Below are 24,083 nucleotides of genomic sequence, written 5' to 3' on the forward strand. Positions count from 1 at the left end.
GCTGGTAAAATAATGAGTCAACTCAGAAGTGGTCCAAAGAGAACCAGAGCTGGGGCAAAAGAGGCGATGGCTGAAGCCAGAGATGGCAGACAACGCTTCCACCATTCCATGGGGATGACTATTCAGACTTACTCGGCTACTTGTGGGCAGACATTTGCTGTGTTCAGAAAGAGTTCAGAAAGAACTGAAATCTGTGGAAAGTATTCTAAACCAAGAAGTCAGGAGGAAACTCATTATATTTTTCACTCATTATATTTTTCACCCATTAATGAGCATTGACTTTTCTTTAGTTATGTAGGTCAGACTACTGATAATAGCACAACATACGCCATTGGTCTCTGTAGTTACTGGTAATTGCGTTGTACTGAACTTGTACAAAAAACATCCTGCTTTGGCTTGGTGGATGTTTGTGTCCCCACGTAACAGTCTGTCACTGGGCTCCAACAAAACTCACTTGCAATAAGGCATCATGGTATAAGCCAAGTGCCTGCTGACCTGATCCAACCTGCTGGTTGTGGTCGCCTGTGCCATGGCAGCCTGGTGTAGCCACCAGAGTTGTTGCTGCTATGCTGCCAGTTTTTCAGCAACCAGATCGCTCTTATTTCCACATCCTCGTAGCAGCTACAGCCTGTCTTTCTGTGCTGCACAAGAGGGCATGTTCAGCATCTGCTGCTACCGGACCAACAGCAGCTGTCAAAGATGACATCAGGACCTCAGCTGATGAAGTTACCACTCCACAGGAATGATTCATTATAGAATGATCTGCCGTCAAACTTGCTGAGTACTCATCTACCAAGATAACATGCCCTCACCTCTCTGAGGTGCTTCAAATTTTCTCAAAAGGAAATGCCTAAGCTTTGCTCTCAAATTTTCCTGTCCCTGTCAGTCAGATATCAACTTAAGAGTTGTTAAAGGAATTGCCGTATAGTTCAGATAGGTCTCTTTTTTCCCCCGATGATTGGACTGCAAGACTCACCAGCGTCGATTACAGTGAATTTAACTGAACAAAAACTTTGCCATTCTATTCTTACATTAAAGGCATAACCATATTTAGTTCTTTTCTGGATTTCCTTACACATTTTAGGAACACAAGACTAGCATTGACTGTTTTGTCGTTTATGCCATTGACTTTATTTCTGAACTCCCTCCCCAAACGCTTGCGCTACCTGATTCTTAAAATTCCTCAAGAGTAGTGGTGCTATGCTGACAGACTGGCAGGTTTTACTAAGATCAGTGTCTTGTGACCGTTAGGCACGTTTGTCCTTCCCTACTGTACATAGTGCTGTACCTGCAGTGTGCAACCTTTAAACCTTAGGGAGAAGGTGCCTTAATTCTTGTGAAATAGTACTTACTGCAGGTTGTTGACTATATGTTTATTGATACATTTTTTCATTATTAGAGACTTGTTTGTCAGTGGCAAATATTTTGCAGTGACTCCACATCTTGCGAGTGTATGTGGATTGCAGTAAGAACTTGGGCGAAAAATGTTGTTTTTTAGATCAGAGTGACTTTGGACAGGCTGCATACTCCTCGGCGCCACTTAAGCACAAAACACATCTCTTAAGTATTTTCAAGACTTCAGAGGTGCAAGTGACGTGAAGGGAAAGCGGATTCTATTTCCGTTAGCTTTTCTTCCCTATGGGCATGCTAACGAAGATACTTCTTGATGTGACAATCCACTTAGTCTTGAAATCTAGTTGTCATCTATTGATTGTGACCTTTAATTCTGTATTTAAACTGCTAGATTTCTGCAAAAAGTAAATTCCTGTGGTATTCTGATGATGCTGTCAGAATACGACATAATTGCATCATTCCATAATACTGATGTTTTGTAAGGATAAAGATGATTTTACACTTGGTGCTGTTTTGTTCTGCATGTATAATGAAAAACTACAAAAAAAACACTCACAAGGAAAGGTATTTTTTGCCAAATTTATTCCTCTGGGGTCATGTTAATTACAAATACTTCCTTCCTCATCCAGCTACAATTTGCCACTCTGTAGCCTTTCTAAAATCTGTGTGAAATATCAAATTTCTATAGGATTAGTTAGGTTCTTTCATATAGGATTCCGAGATGCTCGGAGTCCCATTCAGTGGTATGGAAATGAGCTAAATATGCTCTTCTCACGTCTGTTTATGTGTGAACTCTCAGCAAAGAAATCAATGACTTCACAGCTTTGGTGGCTTCATAAACTTGAGAAATGATTACTGTTTCCCAAAGTGTTCAGAAAGCTCTTACAGTTCAGCTCCAATTACGTAGAACAAAAATATGACAATTTCCCATATGATTTAAAGCTTCTAAACTCCCATCATTTCTAAGTCTAGGTCCTTTTCTGATGTGAATTGTAGGCTAATAAGCCAGCTAGATATTTTTATACGTTTGCATCGAAGACTTGATCTCCATCGAAGCCGATTATCTAGGTTTAGTATCACCAGAGAGGCTTATGTAAAAATGACATAATTCCCATTTCAAGTGGGTCATCCAAAATACTAATTAAGTTCCAGTATTTCCCAATAAAAGTAATTTCCTAGCAAACATCCTACTTGCTTTCCAAGAAGGAAATAAAACTGCAGAATGCAGCATCTTGAAACATGAAGAGATAGAGCTCTAACTTACAGTAAGCAGTTACGATGCCAGTACAGGTCCTCTAGTGAATGCCTGAACAACTGGCATCCTATTTCCTTTAACTCTGAAATTGTCATTTAAAAATTAACATCTAAAAAAGCCCACTGATGAGTGGAACAACACAAATAAACCGGTTGCCTTCCTCTAGATTATTTTATTCCATGCTTTTTGGCAAATATGTCCTTAGCAATTTTTTGCCATTTTACAGAAGATGGCAAATCAGTAAAAAAAACCTGGAGCACTTTAGATGGCTTACTTCTGTATCAAGGAAGAGAAGAAAATACATAGTTTGATATTAATGCTGCTTAATTTCAAAATCATTAAAAAGCCTCTGAGCTGATGTAAGTTAAGGTATCCCTACTGAAGGGAGTCATGTACTCTACAGATTCATAAGCAATACAGAAATGGGGAGAATGCTTCATTTTTGAAGCCACTGTGGATTTGCAGTTCCCTTTTGTTATAAGGGGAGGTGAACCTTTGCGGGCTTTGGTTTTGTTTTCTTTCACTACGTGTAAGGTGAAATGAAAGTTATGCCTTACAGACGCCGGTCGTGTCCAAGGACAGCCCTCTGAGCTGAGATAGACTTTTGTAACAGAGAATATAGAGCTGCCCCTGTCTGCGCTTTGCTACCAGCTCATCAAAGCTTTCACAGAAGTTAGTGAAACTGTGTGTTCGGTTTAATTTTAAGTCAGCTTAATGTTAAAAGCTTAATGTTACTCCAGAAGAATGCTACCTGACGTGATTTTTAAAAAAGCAAATTTCTGAGTAAGTCCCCGTGTCTGAAAAAGAGCTCTCAGGCATTTATCCTGGTACTACCCGACGGTTCACTACATAAATCAGATGGTAAATAAAATCTCACTATTTTTTGATTGACATCCTTAGCACAGGGACCTGTTTCTGCTAAATTTGAATGCTAGTGGTTCAGCATACTGAGTGCACCATTGCGAAATTATTTTGGAGGTGAAACTTCTCGTGGAACCACAACAGTTGGCTATTTCTTAGGATTTTAATCTATTGAAACCAAAATCAATTCCAAACAGTAAATTTTTAAATTTTTCTATATGTCTTCAGACTTAGTCTAGCATCTGCTAGATTTTGCTAGAGCAGTCAGAAAAAAATAGTGACCGGCTAGTGCTCAATACCAAAAATGGACTGAGCGTGTTTGACTAGATGGGATTTAATGTGGAATCATGGAAATTCATATTGCCTGAATAGCATTTGCAAACACTCACTCTCTCTGTACTTACGTATGTGTGTTGGGTTTTTTTACTCTAAGATACTGTGCTGTTGTACTAGCAAGTTTCTCCCATCTAGGACAGATAAAATTACTGAGTTTAATCTCCAGAAACTAGATCAACAAGAATTTATTTAAATAGTTAATCATAAATTCTCGCTCCTTAATGGGCCTCAGATTAGCTCCGATTTCTCTAATGGTAATTTCTGGTAATTACAAACAGAATACACTGGATATAGAAGAAAGAATAGGTCTTACATTTAAAGCAAAGAGCTGGAAGTCGAGATTTTGTGGCTGATTCAAGTGTTACCTTAAGGTCATGCCTTGAACAGCTCACTTTGATGGGAGTTTCAAAAGAGCTTGAATGAATCAGATACTACCTTAAATCCCATTGGAAAGGTAGGTGCTTAATTTCATTAGGCTCCCCTGTAACTCAGAGGATTTAGCTCTCAGTGTGTCCATCGGGGAGGTAAAAAAGAAAAGGGGCGTGGGGGGCAGCTCGAGTACTAGCTGCCAACTTACGACTAGTGTATCCCAGGTTGACATCAAATGCTTAACTGGTATTTTTTTTTCCTAAAAAGAAAGATGACCTCTTATACTAGAAACCTTTAGTTTAAGAAAAAGGTTACCCAAGATAATTTCACCTAGCAGAGATTTACAAAAGCAAGAAATCAAGAACTGAGCTTTCCTGCTTACTCAGAGATGTACATTGATACTACCACAAGTAACACGACACAATTTTTGTGACTTCAGTGCTGCCCCTCCCAAAGGATACCAACCATCTGTCTTTCCAGGTGAAACACCTGATTCCCATTCTTAAGTTCGTGTTCTCCAGGCAAAGCAGGTTACCTTCACAGTCCCCATTTTGGTGCAGTTCCCGAAAAAACCCATCACTGCAATAAATGTAAGTACGTCTATACGCATGAATGATGATGGCAGACTACCTGGGCTCAGCAGGTTGCTGTGCATTTAACTCTAATGATTACATTTCTTTTGTCTTTATGCTTTGTCTCATTTCCATGTTTTATTCAGTTTTAATCCTGCTTTTCTGTAAGATTTTTCTCCCTCCCCTGTTTTCCTTACTATCCTTGAAACCAAATGTAAACTTCATACCATTTGCATTCTGGTTGAACTTTCAAACCCAGGAATATTTTTGTGTTAGGAAACTTACCTCTTTCCTGCTTCAGCTGCTACATCCCTGACATATCGTAGCATGTCCTGTTATTTGCATGTTTGCAAAATTTTGGTGCTTAAAGGGTTAATGTGCCTTTTGTACCTCAGACGCACTAGGATTTTGCAAGCAAATGTCTGTTGGTTGCAAGAGCATATGAGCAAGTGAGAGACTAATTTCCTGTTAAGGAGTCGCTACATTAAAAGGATATTTGCATAATCATAGACTAAGATAATGTAGGGAAAACCCCAGAGATCATTCTGATGCCAGGATTAAGCCAAGCCCAACATGTAATTTATTTTAATGCATGAAAGCTGCTTCTTATCACTCACTTCTATCTCAAGTCCCCAAGCACTTTAGTTGGCAGCAGCAGGCTCTAACTCCTCCTGGCTAATTCATTATCCTCAACAACTTTTAAAAGGGTTATTTTAAGTTTAACTTAACAGTCTCTGCAACTTAATTCATACAATAAAAAAATTATTCCTTTTATGACTTGTGTCACATGTTCAAAATCAAGCTACCGCATCTTCTTGGGTCATCATTTTATTTCATGCCCTCGCCTTCAGGATATGGTAACTTCTGAAATATCGCATGCACCACAAAAACAAGAGTTCAGGACTACACCTATGAAAAACGTAGCCAAAACCAATGAGATTTCATAATGCAGGCAGTTTTTTCAACTTGTATATAAATAAAGGAGTGTCCGCATAGGAGTTTAGTAGAAGGGCCTCGAGAGAAAATACATCAGCAATTAAAAATCAAGGCACTTAAATGTTTCTGAACAGATTAATACTTAGGGCTGGAGGTCCCTGACTTCCATTTGAAATCCAGTTGCATGCTTTAACTTTTTATTTGGAGAATCCCATTGCCAAAGTAAAGAATTTGTCACACTTGTCATCTGATACTTCCTCCATGTGAACATGCTTAGAGGCTTATGGCTGGGGTGCTGTAGGGGTGTCTGAAGGGTTATTTAGTTTTTTTACTCAACTTGGATGAGTAAGTTATTTGAACCCGAAAGTCCAGTTGCCAGAAAAAACTAAAAAAAAACACCAAAACCCACCCTACTGTCATGCTTGCTTGCCACAGTTAAAACGAGTGGGGATACAAAGAGGTGTGTAGGAGTAGAAAGAGGGCAGCTGCTGTTGCTGAAAAGCAACCGAGGGAGGAGAACCCATTCAGTGGCATTTCAGTGACAGCGCAGTCTATCAAGCCTCAAGCCATAGCACAACAGGGGAATAATGTTTCAAGTGAGGGAAGGGCAAACATTATGATGACAAATTATTTAATTCTAGTACAGGCAAGAAGAGGGAATATAATTAAGGTCACAGACACCTAAATAAGAAAGCATTTAGTAGCAATGGTAGCAACGTTAGTGGATAAGCACAGTTAAATGAATAGGACGATGACCACTGTCTATTGCAGTCAAAGCACTAATAAAACACTTTCACTGTACTAGAAAATAGTACCATGCTTTACTATACTTTAACTATGATTAAAACAGTGCAATCCTAGTAGCCTGAATAGTTAGTCCAATATTATTAATAAAAAGTCGTATACTAACCTACACTAAGACGTATTGTCCTCTTTGAAATTTCTAGTCCTCAGTAAGGAAGACTGCTATATTTGAAAGAGAAGGTCTAGACATTTTAAGTAATTAATACAACACAGATTCCTCCTAAATTTTGGAAACGTTAAAAACAAAACTATCACATACTGAAGATGAGGAATTAATTCTAACTAGACCAGAAGAGAACAATGGCCGATCAAGTACTCGGTACTGTCATCCTCGATAACTTAATGTAACCCGAAACTCACATTGCACAAAATTAATTACCAAATAAAATGAAATGACAATACATTGCAACCTGTTCCCATAGGGAGACAAAGGATGGGAGACAGTCAACCCGGCTATACTTAAGTTTAATGTCTCTCCATAATATATAGTCTATGTTTAACTCTAACTTGACAAAGGTTCCCAGGCTGCAACAGTGAGACCAAAGTCGTGGCATTATGCCATGTAACAGCATTATGCAAGTCATGAGCTTTCCCTAATCATGTGTCTGTGTATGTGGAAATCTATGCAGAAATCTGTATGAAGAAATTTATCAGAAGGCTTAATGTCTCGGAAAAAAAAAAAATATCCCCGAAACTATGTTGCTTCCTTCCTTTATTATTAATGTTAGGCCATTCACAGCTTCACTTCCAGAAATCCTCCAAAGCTCTTTAAATCTCTGCAACGTTCCTAGCTGCCTTACCTATCTTGACAGCTCTCTGATTTTTTTTCCTCATACCATATTCAAAATTGATCCTAACAACACAGGGGATAGTTTTACAAAGATTTCTCCATGGAAGAAGTGTCCACACATGACAACTGCTTCAGGATGAAAGAAGGAATACGGACTATTCATATGCAGTAAAAAGTTTCCATCATGAGCACAAGGAATGAGCACAGGATTCCTGAACAGAGGAATATGGTGCAGATGAACAGGAAGGGGAAAGCTAAAAACCATAGGGAATGGGTGTTAAAATCCCAGAACTTCAAATTAACACACCAGGGAATGTAACATAAAAATAATCTTGCACGTGAAAAAGAAGAGAAGACACACGTTAGAGAAAAGCAGCCACGAAGAGCTCAGGAGAAATGTCATGAAGTTGACAAAGTTAAATCGCTAAGTGGCCAGACTTAGCCTTGTGCTACAGCTGTCAGCTAGGTCAAAAGAAGATTTCCCATTGCAGGATTAAGTTTATCACACAATAAGCTGTAAGACGTAGATGCAAATTTAATGTGCTCAGAAGCTAAGAGAGACCAAGAACACTATGGGCCATCCCACCAACATCACCTTATTTACACTTGTAATTATTCTCTCCTTTAAAAAAAGATAGTAATAATTGATTCAGGATATTTCTGATTTGCATGTTTTGTTAAAAATCCTTAAGCTACCATTTTGAATTACAGTTGACTGAGACAGATTCATTTCTATTTTTCTGTATTTTTTTTTTAGAGAATCGGTCCAGTGGAAATGACAGAGCTCAAATTCTGCAAATAAGAGAAGAAACTTGTTTTCAAAGAAATAAACAAAAGACAGAGAGCTGAAGTGCAGCAGGGGTCACTGAAATGCTGTTAGCCAGGAAAGGTTAAAGTCAGGATAGTTTCATGAGTTGTGTTTTCACACCTTGTCAGCTGTGCACTGAAATTGTACTTTTTAATATTGCTAATGTCGATAGAGGAAATTCTCACTGTCTTCTATTCTCTTTATATTGGGTACAAAGACTAAAATGTCAAAAAGGCTAAGGTCAGGATGGAGGTAATTTCACCAGGATGGAGAATAATGTAAGCAACTGAAGCCTTCCTTGCAGAACTCTTGCAAGCTCTCCGTTAGGGGCTGAGCATAAGGCAGTGATTTCAGGAGAAGAGGGTACAACACTTCCTCAGGATTTGTAGATGTCCTTGGGAATTAGCTTCTATAACCCAGTCTCTTGGGACTATCTAAAATATCCTATTTGGTCATTTCAGCTTCAAGTGAGCACGACAGCAGTATAAAATCACAACCTCCCTCAAACTATGAGTTCCATGCTTGAGTTCTTAGAGGATAAAGGTGGGATTTCCCAGTTGGCTAAAAACCTATTCCTGTTCAGAGAAGTAATATCAGGCCTTTGACTTGTCTGTGATCCACCTGAGCTCTGTGAAGGTTATGTACTTCCTTATGCATCTTTCAAGCACCTATAGCTTGAAAGTGCTACCCAAAAAAAGGAGGTAGGTTTTTGATACTTGTAATGGACTTCCTTGTAAAAACTTTTGTATTCAAAGGTATAAGAAGATTTACATTTTTAAACTACAAGCTGTACGTGAAGTAGAATAAGCAACCAGTAGCAATCATGAGCAACAGTAGGTCTTTAATCTTAAGCCATATCTGGGTGTTAGACTGAACACAGCAGTGAGGAGCCTCCTCCTATTTCACAGAATCACAGAATCACTACGGTTGGAAAAGACCTGTAAGATCATCAAGTTCAACCACCAACCCAACACCACCATGCCCACTAAACCATGTCCCGCAGTGCCATGTCCACACGTTCCTTGAACCCCTCCAGGGATGGTGACTCCACCACTTCCCTGGGCAGCCTCTTCCAGTGCTTCACCACTCTCTCAGGAAAGACATTGTTCCTAATACCCAGCCTAAACCTCCCCTGGTGCAACTTGAGGCCATTTCCTCTTGTCCTATCACTAGTCACTTGGGAGAAGAGACCAACACCCACCTCACCACAACCCCCTTTCAGGTAGTTGTAGAGAGCGATGAGGTCTCCCCTGAGGCTCCTCTTCTCCAGACTGAACAGCCCCAGCTCCCTCAGCCGCTCCTCATCAGACTTGTGCTCCAGACCCCTCACCAGCTTCGTCACCCTTCTCTGGACACGCTCCAGCACCTCAATGTCCTTCTTGGAGTGAGGGGCCCAAAACTGAACACAGCATTTGAGGTGCGGCCTCACCAGCGCCGAGTACAGGGGCACGATCCCCTCCCTACTCCCGCTGGCCACACCATTTCTGATACAGGCCAGGATGCTGTTGGCCTTCTTGGCCACCTGGGCACACTGCTGGCTCATATTCAGCTGGCTGTCAATCAACACCCCCAGGTCCTTTTCTGCCGGGCAGAAGGGAGAAATCTCAGCCTAGAATTTGAGAAATCTCAGCCTAGAATCCACTACTAAAGATGGATGCCGAAGCACTACCTTTGAAAGAAATGTAACCATGGATTATTAATTTATTCCTGAGGAGAAGGAAGTACCAGCTCCTTCAAATTGTACCCAGGCAGTGAAGGGTCTCATTCAGAATGCTGAAAACCTGGTACCTTTTTGTAGTGAGGAGGTGCAACCAAGTATCTCCCATCTCCATAAAGAGAGGGAAAACTTCAGTTATTCTAAATTTGGAGGGAGTACCCTCATTCCTTCTTGCTGAAGGTGCTGTGAAACTATCCACTGGCTCAGAAAGAGATAACAGTGGGCACCTATGAATCCTCAGGCAACCAACAGATCATCCCCATTCCCCATGGGGAAGGGGAGTCTTGAATTCTAATCGGTGTTTAATTTATAGATAGGTACTTGAATCTGTGTCCCACTTCTTTTTCAGCTTGAACTAGAGAAAGATGAGTCAGCAGAAGGAAGTTAAAGTACTGTCACCCAGCAAAGCTTTTGTCATGGGAGATACAGACATGGAGACCCTGCAGCAGCAGGAGGAATTAAAGTGTATTGGAGATTTTTGAATGAGTGTCATTTATGTAACGTGGGTTATAAAAAGCTACTTTTCTATGTCACTTAGTTGTGAGAAATGTTTTATTCAGAGCCTGAGCCAGATGTGCTCACACCCTCCAAACATATATCAAGACTCCGGTTCCTGGAAAGGCTTAGGTTTTATGTAGGTGCTTGGTTACTCGAGGCTTTTGGTGCCTGTACACAATTCTAGGAGAAATTTAGATGACAAGGGAAAAACCTATGGATTAGATACCTCTGATAGAAATACTTAAGATGCTTGAGAATAGTCCTTGATGCTTGAAATGGAGGCACTTTAGAACACTTCTAAAGAAATGAGCAATTACAGCTTGTAGGCCTCCCTTTTAACAAAAACCTCTTTTGCTTTCCATGGTTCTTATAATCTTCTTTTGGTCCTGAAATGGATGACAGATGCTTTTACCAATCATTCACCTCGGCAAATTTTTCATTTTTCAAATTAGTAACCTTTAATAAACACACCCCTGTAATTTGCATTGATAATCCTTTTCCCTAGAAGAGTGGGTGTTGCTGCAGGAACATGTCCAAAGGTTGCTCTCCAACCAGTTACTACTGAAAAAAGCACCATGCCAGTAGCTATTATGACTCAATAATAGATTGAAATCTCTTGTTATGCGTTAATATGGGATAACAACTCCCTTAGAATTTCCATTAATAATGAAACACCTTAACGAAATACAGACAGAACAACAGCTGCTGTGAACTTCTAGTAGATACTATTTCTGCAAGATCTCTGTATTACATTAGCACTCAAGACACTGCATCCCAATCTTCCAGACACCCAGGAAAAACAATAACAGGCCCAATTCAAATGCTGACATGCATGTAAGTGAGTAAATGCGATTTCAAGACAATACAGTAAGACAGATACATCGTGCCATTGTGAATACGGTAATGTTACTGCGTTAAATACTACGTTGCTCTGATTAGAAAGGGCTTAAGCTCAACTGAAATAAAAGCAGAAAAAGCCCCTCTGAGTGTGTCATATCAGAGGAAGGGAGTTTGTTGTACCTGTGTCGCAGCGTCATTGTAACTGGTGGAGCCTTCTAGTCTAAAGAAGTGACTTAACAGTGATAAGTTTTTATCTTGGAATAGCAATACCCACTTTAGGACTTGAATAAACAACCTCTTATTCATGCCCTACTTTATATTGATGTTGACCCTTATGTAGATTGACCCTTATGATGTTGACCCTTATTGTAGATGGTTCTTTCTGTCCACATGCAAACATGGATGCTAAAATCTATCAGGATAACCTATTGATTCAAAACTGCTTTTAGAAAATTGACCAAAAAATGTTTCGTTCTTTAATTTTTAGAAAGACTAAAGTTCAATTTTCTCTTTTATCAACCAAATATTCATTTCTGTGTTAGAAACTTGGAATCTAATTATTAGATGCATTGATTATTTAATTTCCACTCCCATTAACAGAAGCTGGTTCTATCTTGCTCTCAGAATTAGAAGTTTAGGTTTGGAGAGTTAGAGGTAGTAATAACTCAAAGTGACAAGACAGGAGTCCTTTTGCTTTGTAAATGAGATAGAACTAAGCATATCTTTCACCATGTAACTCAAATAACCTTCCCTCACCCAAATCAATTACCAGAGAGGAGGACAACAAAACCAAAAAGACTATTTGATCTTCATTTATACAGGTCAATCAAGTCCCTCTTTTCTTCCTCCTTCTCCCCCAGTTGTGCATCTTTCCCCATTGTCCTGCAGCAGAACAAGGGTGGAATTCAATGAAGGCACTTACTCTCTTTTTCCCCATTTATTTTGAATAAGCTCTAACTGCTGTCAGTAATGTTTATGGAGGGAGTAGGAGTAACCTTTTCTCGCTGTGTTAGCATCAGACTTTATGTGCAAGCTTTTTTCCAAAACGTTGTTTTGTTTGCACGCCAGTCAATTACATGATTACTGGAAAACAGCAAGCGCTGTTAAGTTAAACAAGCAAGTTACTGCCATTGCTGATAGAGTCACTGAATAGTTACCACCAAATAATTAATTTTTGATTTTTTTTCCACACTAACTATGCAATTAACTTGTGTGCCTAGTGTTATTTCAAGATGGGTGTACTGTTCAACTTGAGTTATGCAATACAGGTGTTCTGTAGTTGATGAAACATCCTGTAACCTGAGATCATTGCCACTGATTTGGGTGGAAAGATATCCGCTCAGCAAAGTGGCCAAGGGTTAGTAACCATAGAGAATAAACTGTTCTCTCTGGAAAAGTACAAAAGAAAAGAGAAAAGAGAGAGCACACAGAGGCAAAAGTTGTGTTACAAAAAAAAAAAAAAAAAAAAAGAGAGATGACTGATAGCCTTGTATCAGTGGGACTCATGAAAACTCCAGTTTTTCTGGATTTTAGTAAGGCTTTTGATACTGTGCCTCACAGCATCCTTCTGGACAAGTCCCACTGTGAGATGAGCGGGTTCATGGTGCGCTGGGTGAAGAACTGGCTGAAGGGCAGAGCTCGCAGGGTTGTAGTGAATGGGACTACATCTGGCTGGCGATCAGTTACCAGCGGGGTCCCTCAGGGTTCAATCCCAGGGCCGGTTCTGTTCAATATTTTTATCAATGATCTGGATGCAGGATTTGAATGTGCCATTAGCAAGTTTGCTGACGATACCAAACTGGGAGGTGCTGTTGTTGACTCTCTTGAGGGACAAGAGGCCTTGCGGAGGGATCTAGATAGATTGGAGCACTGGGCAATGATTAACATCACAAAACAAGTCCAAATGCCAGATTCTGCACCTGGGACGGAGTAACCCCAGGCACAAGTATAAATTGGGAAAGGAGTGGCTGAAGAGCAGCCCTGCAGAAAGGGATCTGGGGGTGCTGGTTGGCAGCAGGCTCCATATGTCAGCAGAGTGCCCTGGCAGCCAAGAGGGCAAACCCCATCCGGGGGTGCATCAAGCACAGCATGACCAGCTGGTCAAGAGAGGGGATTATCCCACTGTATTTAGCGTTGGTGCGGCCTCACCTCAAGTCCTGTGTGCAGTTCTGGGCTCCACAATTTAATAAGGATGTTAAGGTACTCAAATGCATCTAGAGGAGGGCAACAAAGCTGGTGACAGGGCTGGAAGGAATGTCCTATGAGGAGCTGCTAAGGACTTTGGCTTTGTCTAGTTTGGAGGCAAGGAGGCTGGGGGCAACTTCATTGCTCTCTACAGCTTCCTGAGGCGGGGAAATGGAGAAGCAGGTGCTGATCTCTTCTCCCTGGGATCCAGTGATATGATGCGTAGGAATGGTTCAAAGCTGGGTCAGGAGAGATAGATAAACCCTGACTGACATTAGGAAGCATTTCTTTACAGAGAAGGTGGTCAAACACTGGAACAGGTTTCCTAGAGAGGTGGTCGATGCCCCAAGCCTGTCACTGCTTAAAAGGCATTTGGGCAATGCCCTTTAATAATATGCTTTAACTTTTGGTCAGCCCTAAAGTGGTCAGGCAGTTGGATTAGATGATGACTGTAGGTCCCTTCCAACTGAAATATTCTGTTCTGTTCTGTTCTGTTCTGTTCTGTTCTGTTCTATTCTATTCTATTCTATTCTAAATGGTCTCAAGCCTGAAAGCATCTGGCTTCCTTACATTGCTTAGTTCAAGACACTGACTGGCCAGAGTCATGTTTTCCTTATCTGTGAAAGGACGATAAAATTCCTTTCTGCTATGCTTTGCAGATTGTGACCAACATAATAGGACCTCATGCTCAGTTGAAACTGCTTAAGTGCAGTTAATAAATAAATACAATACTGGCGAAAAGAGGAAGGAATATGCAGGAAAGAATAAAGGAAGGAAATGAAAAAGGAAGAAGCAAGCCTATTGAAAAAGTCAAACATGACAAAGACTTAAAGATATCAAGGGGACATTACGACATACAAAAAAAGAAAACATTAGAAAAAATATGGCATGAAGGACTTAGAACAAGAGTATCTAAAGGGCAGAAAAATAGCAGAGCTTAGAAAAACATTTACTTTCTAAATATGGCTGATAACAGAAAAAACAGTGGCTGTGTCATGAAACAATGAGTACCCTGTGGCAGACCATCCATTTTCCCCATGCTGGAAGAACAAGTTTCTTTCCTCCGTAATCGCTTGCATTTCTCTGTGATATAGCCAAACACCCTGGACCCTTTTGAGATAATGAGAGCTCCACAGTGCAGAGATCCCCAAAGAGCAGGGTAGGTGCCTGCGAACCCAAAATACTTGCAGAAAAGTGCTACTACTAAAGAAAGTTGCCTTGAGGGCTAGTAAGTTGAACACTAATTAAAGTGGCTGATTAGCAGCTTTGAAAAGTGTGGTTCCAGTCTTCCACAGGATGGTCAGAGATTACTTTTACAGTTTGTTTCTGTGTACGTGGTGCAGCTAGCACATCATTCCTGATCCCCTGCAGCAAAGGTAATTATTTTTCTTCCTTTTGACTCTCTGGGGAAACTTCTGAAGTTACCAGTTCAATAGAGTTCAGGCTTTTGTTGGTTTTCTCTTATTCACCTGTACTGGCCCAGACACTCTGAACAAACGTCAGCCAGCAATGATTGAAGTGACTGATTTTGACTTTTCATTCTTAACCTTTGTGTTGATGTTGACAGCTCATTCATCCTCCCTCATGCACTGTGAGCTTCATGCTAGTCTAAAAAATCCAGAATAAGCACAGGGAGGTGGTACAGTTTGTCACCAGTTCTTGAGGTAGGGAATGGCCAAGGGCTTCCAGCTCAAAAAATCTGTGAGGGCTGTAGGAAGAGGGAATAAAGAGAAGAGCCACCTTTGGGAGAAAGGGTGTAAGGAGCAATCTGCTGGAAGAAGTCTTTCATGCCTGGCTGGGAATTAGCTACAATTTTCACAGAATCACAGAATCACTACGGTTGGAAAAGACCTGTAAGATCATCAAGTCCAACCATCAACCCAACACCACCATGCCCACTAAACCATGTCCCACAATGCCTCGTCCACACGTTCCTTAGTTTTGTTCCTTAATTTTGACATTGAATTGTCTCAATCTCAACAGGATCCTGTTGTTTTTGATAGAAACCTAACGGCAATCCAAGGAAGTCAGGTTCAGAAGCTTTTAGAGGGGTTTTTTTTTTGGGGGGGGGGGGCGATTAAATAAAAAGAATCTTATTTTGCAAAAGAATAAGGAAAACCCTTGAGGATTAGCTAGCATTCCCCCTTTCTCAAGATACTGCTTTATTTTGTAAAAATTACATTGGTGTTTTCCAAAGTGACTTCTACTTTTACCTGCCCATGTCTCATTCCACACGTCCACTGCCTCTGTTAATTCACACAAATTCCTTGGTGCAACAACTATACATGTGAAGCACATACAAAAGCTACACATATGTTTTGGTTCAAAAAAGTGATCCAGTGAGGTACTGTCTATAACAGATTTCTTGAAGGCAGAACGCCAGGTTCAGTCGGCTGAGTAAAAAGGGTTCAGTACAAATTGCTTTGTTTCATCCCTGGGGATGGCTAATCAACAGCCTGGAAGCAAAGTCTGGGACCTGACTTTTTGACGAGTCCTACAAGACTATAAAATGGAGTAATCAGCCCAGCTAATTTAGGAATACGGATGTATAGAGTGGGGAAGGATGAAAATCTAGACTGGATCTGGAAGGTTTTAATAAGTCACTGCTGCACTGTGCAAACACATTTCTATCTTGCTCCCTTGTATCGTGCTAGGAAGAAAAGCGACCCCCAAGCATTAAGAAAGTGACTGTCCTCAATTTGTGCGAACTAATAGAAACATTCCTATAAACTGGGATATTCGTGTACAGCGTGCATGGATTTTTTCATACAGGGCAAGTATCTAAACAAATTATTCCTTACCTGACCTAGGGAAACACCACACCCACTCTGCACACAATTACATCTTTTATGTTCTGCATGAAAGAATATACTGCAAATGAATCCTAGTACAAAGTTTAAATAAAGAATTGCCAAGTAATAATTAACCCAGCCTGTCATTTATTATGATTAGACACTGAGGTAAGGTCAGTTTCCTTTAATGCTTCTCAAAGTATGTACTCATTTTAGAACAGGTATGACCAGTTACACAGAGGTCTCAAAAGACGTAGTGTTCTCCTCCTGGCTTAGTGATGCACTGTGTATTCATTTTTATTGCTGGTTTTGACCCAATTATTGATATCACAGCCAAGGAGACATGCTAAAAGCCAAGTCACACTGGGGTTATGACCCAGGACTTTCACATGTAACCTCTCCTGTAGGGTTAAACTGAGGATCTCTTCACTTCTGTGATGAAACACTCTTCACGGCAGGACAAGCTATGTAACATACTGTGGTTCAAATATGAGGTCTCCCAGGTTATATTTTATTCCTAAGCTCCATTAATGTGGGAAGCTTTTTGTGCGCAGGTGGTCAACCAGAGGTTAGTAACAACCAACAAATCAGACCAAAGTATGGAGAAATTAATTTGCTATGTACTAAAAAGCTCTTACAATGGAAATACTTTTTGTTCTAACTTCCTAGGCTGGATGGTGCTTTGAGAGCAAGCTGTGTAGACTTACACATGCACAGTTCCCCAACCCTATTAGTGCTCCTCTGTATTACTGGGCAGGATTTGTCTGGTGACGAGATTTGGTTGTGGCACCCAGTGCCTTCTCCGCTGCTTAGTTCCTGTCGGCGCACTGCAAATCACCTACCACTGAAGTCTTATTTTCAGATTTTTGGGTTAGAGATAATGCTAATCTTACAAAGTTATTATATGCTATTTATATTATAGTTGCACCTAGAAACCCCAAATGAAAGGATTTAATTTAGTTAGGTGTTTTGCAAACAATAATAAGAAAGAGTTCCTGCATCAGAGATCTAACAGCGTTCTTATCGGCCTGGATAAAAGCGACGGATGGAACAGATAAACCACAAGGTGGGAGTGGATTGGAAAGACTGAATAACTGTAAAGCAAACAGACTTCACTACAGCTCACTACTTGCCTAACTGATGGGAGTGGTTCGTGAGCATCACAGCAGAAAAAGGTTCTGAGGAGGGATTTAGAGGAGGATAAGGCATCAGCTTTATGGATTTTGGCAAGGACCGGTTTCCGCTGCTAGGTGCTGCAGCAGAGAAAAGATTTAAGACTTCTGCCTATCACTGAAAGCGGCACAACTTCTTAAGAAGTTGCACTATGTGACCACCCCTCACTTTAATAAATTAATTGCTATAACCTATGGTGAAAGATGATTTTGCTAATTGACTCAACATCTATAAACTGGAAAACAGTTTTAATTTTCATCTCCTCTGAGTACATATAATTATATCCTCTCTTTGTTGTTTATCCTGAAGTTGATCGTGCTCCAGTAGGGCTGGAGTCCAGAAAGCATAACTGTATGTCGAAATGCAAATTGCACAATAACCATCATCATAGAGACTTAAAGGGAAAATTATGAGATTTGTTATAATCTCGTATGGCTTTACAGGATATTTTAAACCAATAAATACAAAAAATATTCTGTGAAATAGAAAATACGACTGCATTTCACAAAAATCTCAAGTCTTTTCCTTTGTGAGTTGAACAAGATCGTTTCTTTCCCACTTACTTTTATGCTTTCAGCGGAGACAATTCCAGTCTGTGTTAAATACAGTTATTTGGGTGCCGATAATACCATATTATTATCAATGTTATCTGATTTATGTTGCACTAAAATAAACATCTAAATTTAAATCAAGTTAAACTCTTAAGGATATAACAATTAAGCTCTTCTAAAATTGATACGTGTGCCATTGTCAGCTGCAAATCCTTTCTCCCCCTCCATGCCCCACTACCACTGACTCCCCAAGGTCCCTGGATGCGATTCCAGGTTTGTCTGTTCATCCATTAGCCCCGCATCCCTGGCAGGAGCCTTCCTCTCCCACCTGTCAGGAACTTTCACTCACCTCGTGGCCTTTAACCACATATTTAAATCAAGACCAGATTTGTTGTGCAGGTTTCCTTCACCGCTGTAGCATGGTAAGTAAGGCAGCATGACACCGGTCAAGCTTTCAAGCAACTGAGTCAAAAAATGTGTATGCAAATCTCTTCTCCCCACCCCCACCCCCTTTATTTACATCTAATCTGTTCCTTTTACATTTAGCCGTGTATTTCCTACTGCTTAGCTTCTGTCATCAATCCACAACACATTTTTCAATTGGTTTATGACTTATCCGCACAATACGCACCCATGCTAGCTCCAATCATTGTCCACACCATGTGTTCATGTCGTAAGTATTTGAAGGCTATGTTCAGTCATTTCCTGGCTTTCATGTCCTTATTAAAAGACAAATACAGACCCTTTGATGGACTATAAATAGCCTGCTAAATCACCTCCTCCCTAGCTACCCAGTCAACCTCTCAAGCTCCCCATTACTTTAGTTGCAGAGTTCCAATAATTGTCTCCTATTTTTTCTAGGCCTCAATTACATTGTTTTCACTGACACCTATAAAGTCTTTTTTCAGGAAACAGGAAAATTAACCACAGTCTTTATTTATTTACATCCACATAAAATAAAACCTAGCTAGAGTTGTTAAAGCGCCTGGCACAGGTTTAGAAACGTAATTACAATATCATAGAATCAGTCAAAACACCAGCTGCTCTTTCTCTCCTGTATCTCTTCCATCAGCTACATATCATGCACTATTTAGTGAGAAGATTCAGTAAAGATTAAGAGTCATCCTAAACCATATCTATTATGCAATCATATCTTCACCTTGCTGCTATAGCTAAGCATCTCTTGTACAATCTTGGGAAGAGGCTACAGGGAATAAGTAAACAAATAACTTCTAAAAAGAAGCATTAATGTCTTCTTCTATCATGAAGCCCAGATTACCGCACCCATGGCACAGTTCTGCCACTTCTGTTGCTCGGAAACTACCTTCATGTAATTTTGAGAAATGCATTGAACAAGTCTACCCTTTCCACCAAATTGAAAACCAAAGAATTTTAATTGTCCAAATAAGATCTAAAATAATTCCTACTATATACAACTGTCTGATAGGTAGCAAAAAGTATTTTTAAAGGTCAATAGAGATGTGGAATGCAGAATTACATACTGATTAATCAGGATAGGACTGGTAGTTGATACAAGAGCAAGTTAAACATCTAGTGCTGTGAATAATTACTACTCTTGTAAGTTTAAGGTCCATGAGTACAGCAAGAGAGGCATATGTTCAAAAAAAGGGGCCATTTTTATATACATGAATGAAAAAGGATGCAACAGTGTTCTTCCAGGCAGCCTGTCAGGCATTGTCTACTGCCCACGTAGCAGTTGGGAGTATAATTCAACAGGTAGCCTTACAGTTTCACCTGGGACACTTTCAGGCCAGCCAAGATATTCCTGCTTATCCAATCTGGATTTGCATCAGGCTGCATTTTGGCTGTTATATCTTCAGAAATGCAGGAAAGCCACGGCAAGATTTTAATTGCCAATTAAATACACAAGGAGTTCTCCAGGAACGCGTATTCTGTACATTCAGTTTAGATGCTCTTCAGAGGGTGGGAGGCTGGAAAAGAACTCCCAGGTAATGTTAGCACTAGCAGGACTGAAAATAGGAATGACGTATTGTGTCAAAATATATACCCGAAAAACATGAATGCAATCCAGAAACCTTAGTAAATGGGTGCTACACCAAACTTAGATTAATATTGTAATTGTCTGTGACATTTAAAAATCATCTCTTTGTGAAATATTGGATGCATCCAAGTATACGTACTTTTACCATTACTTTTATTAATAACAATTTATTCTGCAGTGGGATTAGTTATGGTACTTACCTGTAACGTACTTTCCAAACTGGCTAATCATTCCCTGCATGAGCATAAAAGGTTGCTGTGTTTTCTCCCCATTTGGTGGTGGAAAAAATATGTGCAAACATTTCTCAGTAACATTAGTAAAACCATGAAACCGTGATGTAACTAAGGATCGAAGTGCAAGAAAGAGTCTCCAGGCCTGCACTTGGACTGTGTGCTCCAGGTCCTCTCAAGCAACTGAGAAATTTGATTGATTGCTTCACTGGCTATTTGACTTTCCCTCTAAATATGAAGTTTAGCTACATCTCTACAAAATCCCAGATTCCCCTTCCCCCCCTTATTTTTTGTTAAGCCAGCTAAAAACTGATAAATATCTGTCAACAAGCAGTTCATCAAATAGCAATGTGAAGCTTTGGTATATCAAAGGGCAAGAGATCATAGAACAGGCATTTGTCTAAAATGTAGCCAGATTTTCCAAAGAGCTCAAGGATAATTTTTTCAAGTGCTCGGCATCCGCCTCTATAGGCAAATTTTCAGAAGTGCTCAAAGCCATGCGTGCTGAAAGTCTCTAAGAATGCTGCTAGTTGTTTTGGTTCTTAAAAAGAAGCCAAGCTTTTTGAAAAACCTGTCCCCTTTGAAATATTTCTGCTAAAGAATATTACAGCATCCCTCAGTTATTATTTTGGGTTCTATGTGTATCTGGAGATCTCTACATAATAATCGTATTGTAAACCCAATTTTTTGTTAAATGAAAAACAAACGCAGTCACTTTGGAACACAACTCTTTCATGTTGTTATTTTTGAAATGGCTTCCTAGGCAGCCTTTGTACAAAATAGTTCACCCTTGGTTTTTGGAAACTTTATATCGTAAGGACATGTCATTCTTCCATTGCATCTATTTATAAAGCAGGCATGCTATTTTATTCCCTTTTCACATATATCTCTTCCTAAACTAATGCCTATTTTCCCCACTACAAATAACGTGGCTTTTACAAAACAGAATTACATCTGACATGTGTTAATCTAATTGTTCTGTTGGTTTTTGGAGTACTGCAACTACATTTTACTAAACCCTTCCATCTGAATAAAATACAGATGGAACAGCTTCAGAAAACGGTGCTGACTGTTGTAGTTATCAATAAAAAAATTCAAGAAACTGGAAGAAAAATAGAATACAATTTAATAACAGGGTCAAGTGGAAGATGCTACACTTACACAGATGTGTTCAACTGTACAAAACTGGAATGGGGAATAACTGTCCAGAAAATATTTTTGAGTACGTGGAGGCAGGGGATCTATCCGAGCACAGGCAGCACTTGAGTAAACATTACGCTGCCACAAGAAAAAAAGGAGAGATGTGATCACCCTTGGATGGGCCTGGCAGACACATGAAATAGCTGTTTTCAGTGTTAGTTAAGACTTTAGCTGGAATACTGAGCCTAGGACTGGGAACCTCACTTCAACAAATATGGCATCTGGAAGGAACAAGGGGCAAGAAGGGGCAGGGGTCCTCAAAAGACTCCAAGAACTAGAGCTTGTTAGCTAAAAAAAAAAAAAAAAAAAAATGTTCGCTGCACTTGCTGTTGCGAAGAGGATAGGTATTAGCTCTTTGTCAGTGACAGCTCCAGCAGGGAGGAATGCAATTCCGAGGTGATAATCAAGTCTGCCAGAACTGTGAGATATATTGATATATTTCAGGGAGAGGCACCAGTAGATGACTGAATTATCCAGTGCCAACAGTGATGAAAAAGAGAAGTTTTGTGCTAGTGAGATGGAGCTGGGAAAGGCTCGGTGCCTGTTCAGCAGTAGGAGTGCAGAGAAAACAGAGGAGCACTGAGCAGGAATGAAGCATGGGGTCATGGAGACAGAATTAGTTGTACCACCAGGGTCTGAAAGTGAAACCCCCTGGGAGATGTCACTGGGGTGATCTGATGTGGGCATCATGAGCAGGAAGAAAGTTATTTCCTGTGGATGATTCCACTTTTCATATGGATAATGCAGAAAGACTGCACTGGTCGTGTAATGTTAGGTATTTCATCAAACAGCAGAAACTTTTTAACATTTTATGAAATGGCTCTCATAATATGACTAAATTCTAAAGTGTTTTAACACAAGACCATTTTAAGTATGCCTTTTCAAGATGTTACTCCAAAGACTATTTTTTTCAGGTTGATGATTTAAACAAATTAGCAGTGGACAGGAAAGCAAAACCCAGAGAAGGAAGGTAACTTGACAATGTTCATCTGACCTGAAACTGGAGAAGTCTGTGCTGCCTTTCAAAGCTCATGAGACACTATTCATGCTGCCACCTTTTACAGCTGCTGTTTCTGCTGAAAAGTGTACATCAAATGTAAAATGAATCCCAGAAGACTACCAAATACAAGATCAGTTTCTGACTGGGTATAAAGGAAGAAGTATTTTAGTGAGAAAATGGAGTGTTCAAACAGGTCACCAAGAAAGGCTGGAGAACGTGTGTCCTTGAGGGCTTCCAAGACCCAACTGGGCAAAGCCCTGTGCAACATAGGACAAGAAGAAATGGCCTCAAGTTGCTCCAGGGGAGGTTTAGACTGGATATTAGGAAAAAGGAGAGAGTGGTGAAACATTGGAAGAGGCTGCCCAGGGAGGTGGTGGAGTCACCATCCCTGGAGGTGTTCAAGGAACGTGTGGACGTGGCACTGTGGGACATGGTTTAGTGGGCATGGTGGTGTTGGGTTGATGGTTGGACTTGATGATCTTACAGGTTTTTCCCAACCTTAATAACTCTGTGATTCTGTGAATATGGTCTGCATTTGTAGTTCACCCTTCTTTGCGATGGGAGTCAGACCAGAGACCTACAGGGATCCCTTCCCAGCTTTATGACTCTGTGCTGACCCTATGAATTCACCTTTACTCAAGGCTACCATCCTTGGAGGTGACTTTTCTTCTAACTGGGAAAGAAATCCGTTTGCAAGAGCATGCTTCATCAGTCAGTGGGTATCACGGGGGCATTGACTGGGGTAAGCATTTCATGAGCACACATGTCTCTGCACATGCATGTGTCCATGCACAGACATGCAGGTGGACACAGGGCACAGGCTGCACTCAAACTTGGAGGCTCTCCAAGGCCCAAACGTCCATCATTTAGATAGACTTCGATGAAAGATTAAAAGAAATACTTGTGTATTGCTTGGCTCAGAACACCCAGGAAGGAGAGGAACTATTCTGAATTGCCTGGGGGAGTTTACAACTGGGAGCAATGGGGTAAAGTCAGGTAAAGAAAAACAGTTTGAACATCAGTAAAATTTCCTAACTGTACGTGTTATTAGACTGGAATAATCTCCCCCGAGGGAAGCAATAAAAACGACATCATTTGCATCTTTGCAAACTAGACCAGACAAAGCACTGGGAAATATACTGTGGGGAATAATCCTGTAAAATGATTGCACTAATTTTTCCCATCTATTCTTTCTTCATAGGATTGCTTCACACATGGAATGTGCCATACTCTTTTTCCTGTTACTTTATTCCCTTTCCTGTGGGCTGAGTAAAAAAACCCTGAAGGACATTATACCATTCTAACTGAAAAGTAACATATTAAGACAATTTACATTTTTTTTAAAAAAAGACATCTTTTCTCTTTAAAATATAACCAGTGATAGACACAAGAGCATATTCTTTAGGATAATGACACACTTCAGTACACTAGGCAATTAGGTTTGCCTTAAATTAATTATTGCTTGACATGCTGCTCATACAAATACTCTGTGTAACAGGAGGAAGTCAGTTTGACCTTAATTATCGCCTGTAAATAATCCCTGAGTTGTAACTAAGTAGTGCTTTTTAAAATGTAATTATTATAATACCAGAGTTACAGAGGTCATTGATTTATAATTACTTAATTGTTTATACCCATTAAACCACAGCTGTGATAGGTTCATCATGCCTACATGCACTAGCCCGGAAACCGATGAAGTATGTCCAAGAACTTGGACTAACGTTATCTCCCACAGCTAAATGGCTAAATAATCATTCCAGTCTAGTCAAGGTCAGTAGCGGTCATCAGATG

This window comes from Gavia stellata, chromosome 7 (genome assembly GCF_030936135.1).
Source record: "Gavia stellata isolate bGavSte3 chromosome 7, bGavSte3.hap2, whole genome shotgun sequence".
In the NCBI taxonomy this organism is placed as follows: domain Eukaryota; kingdom Metazoa; phylum Chordata; class Aves; order Gaviiformes; family Gaviidae; genus Gavia; species Gavia stellata.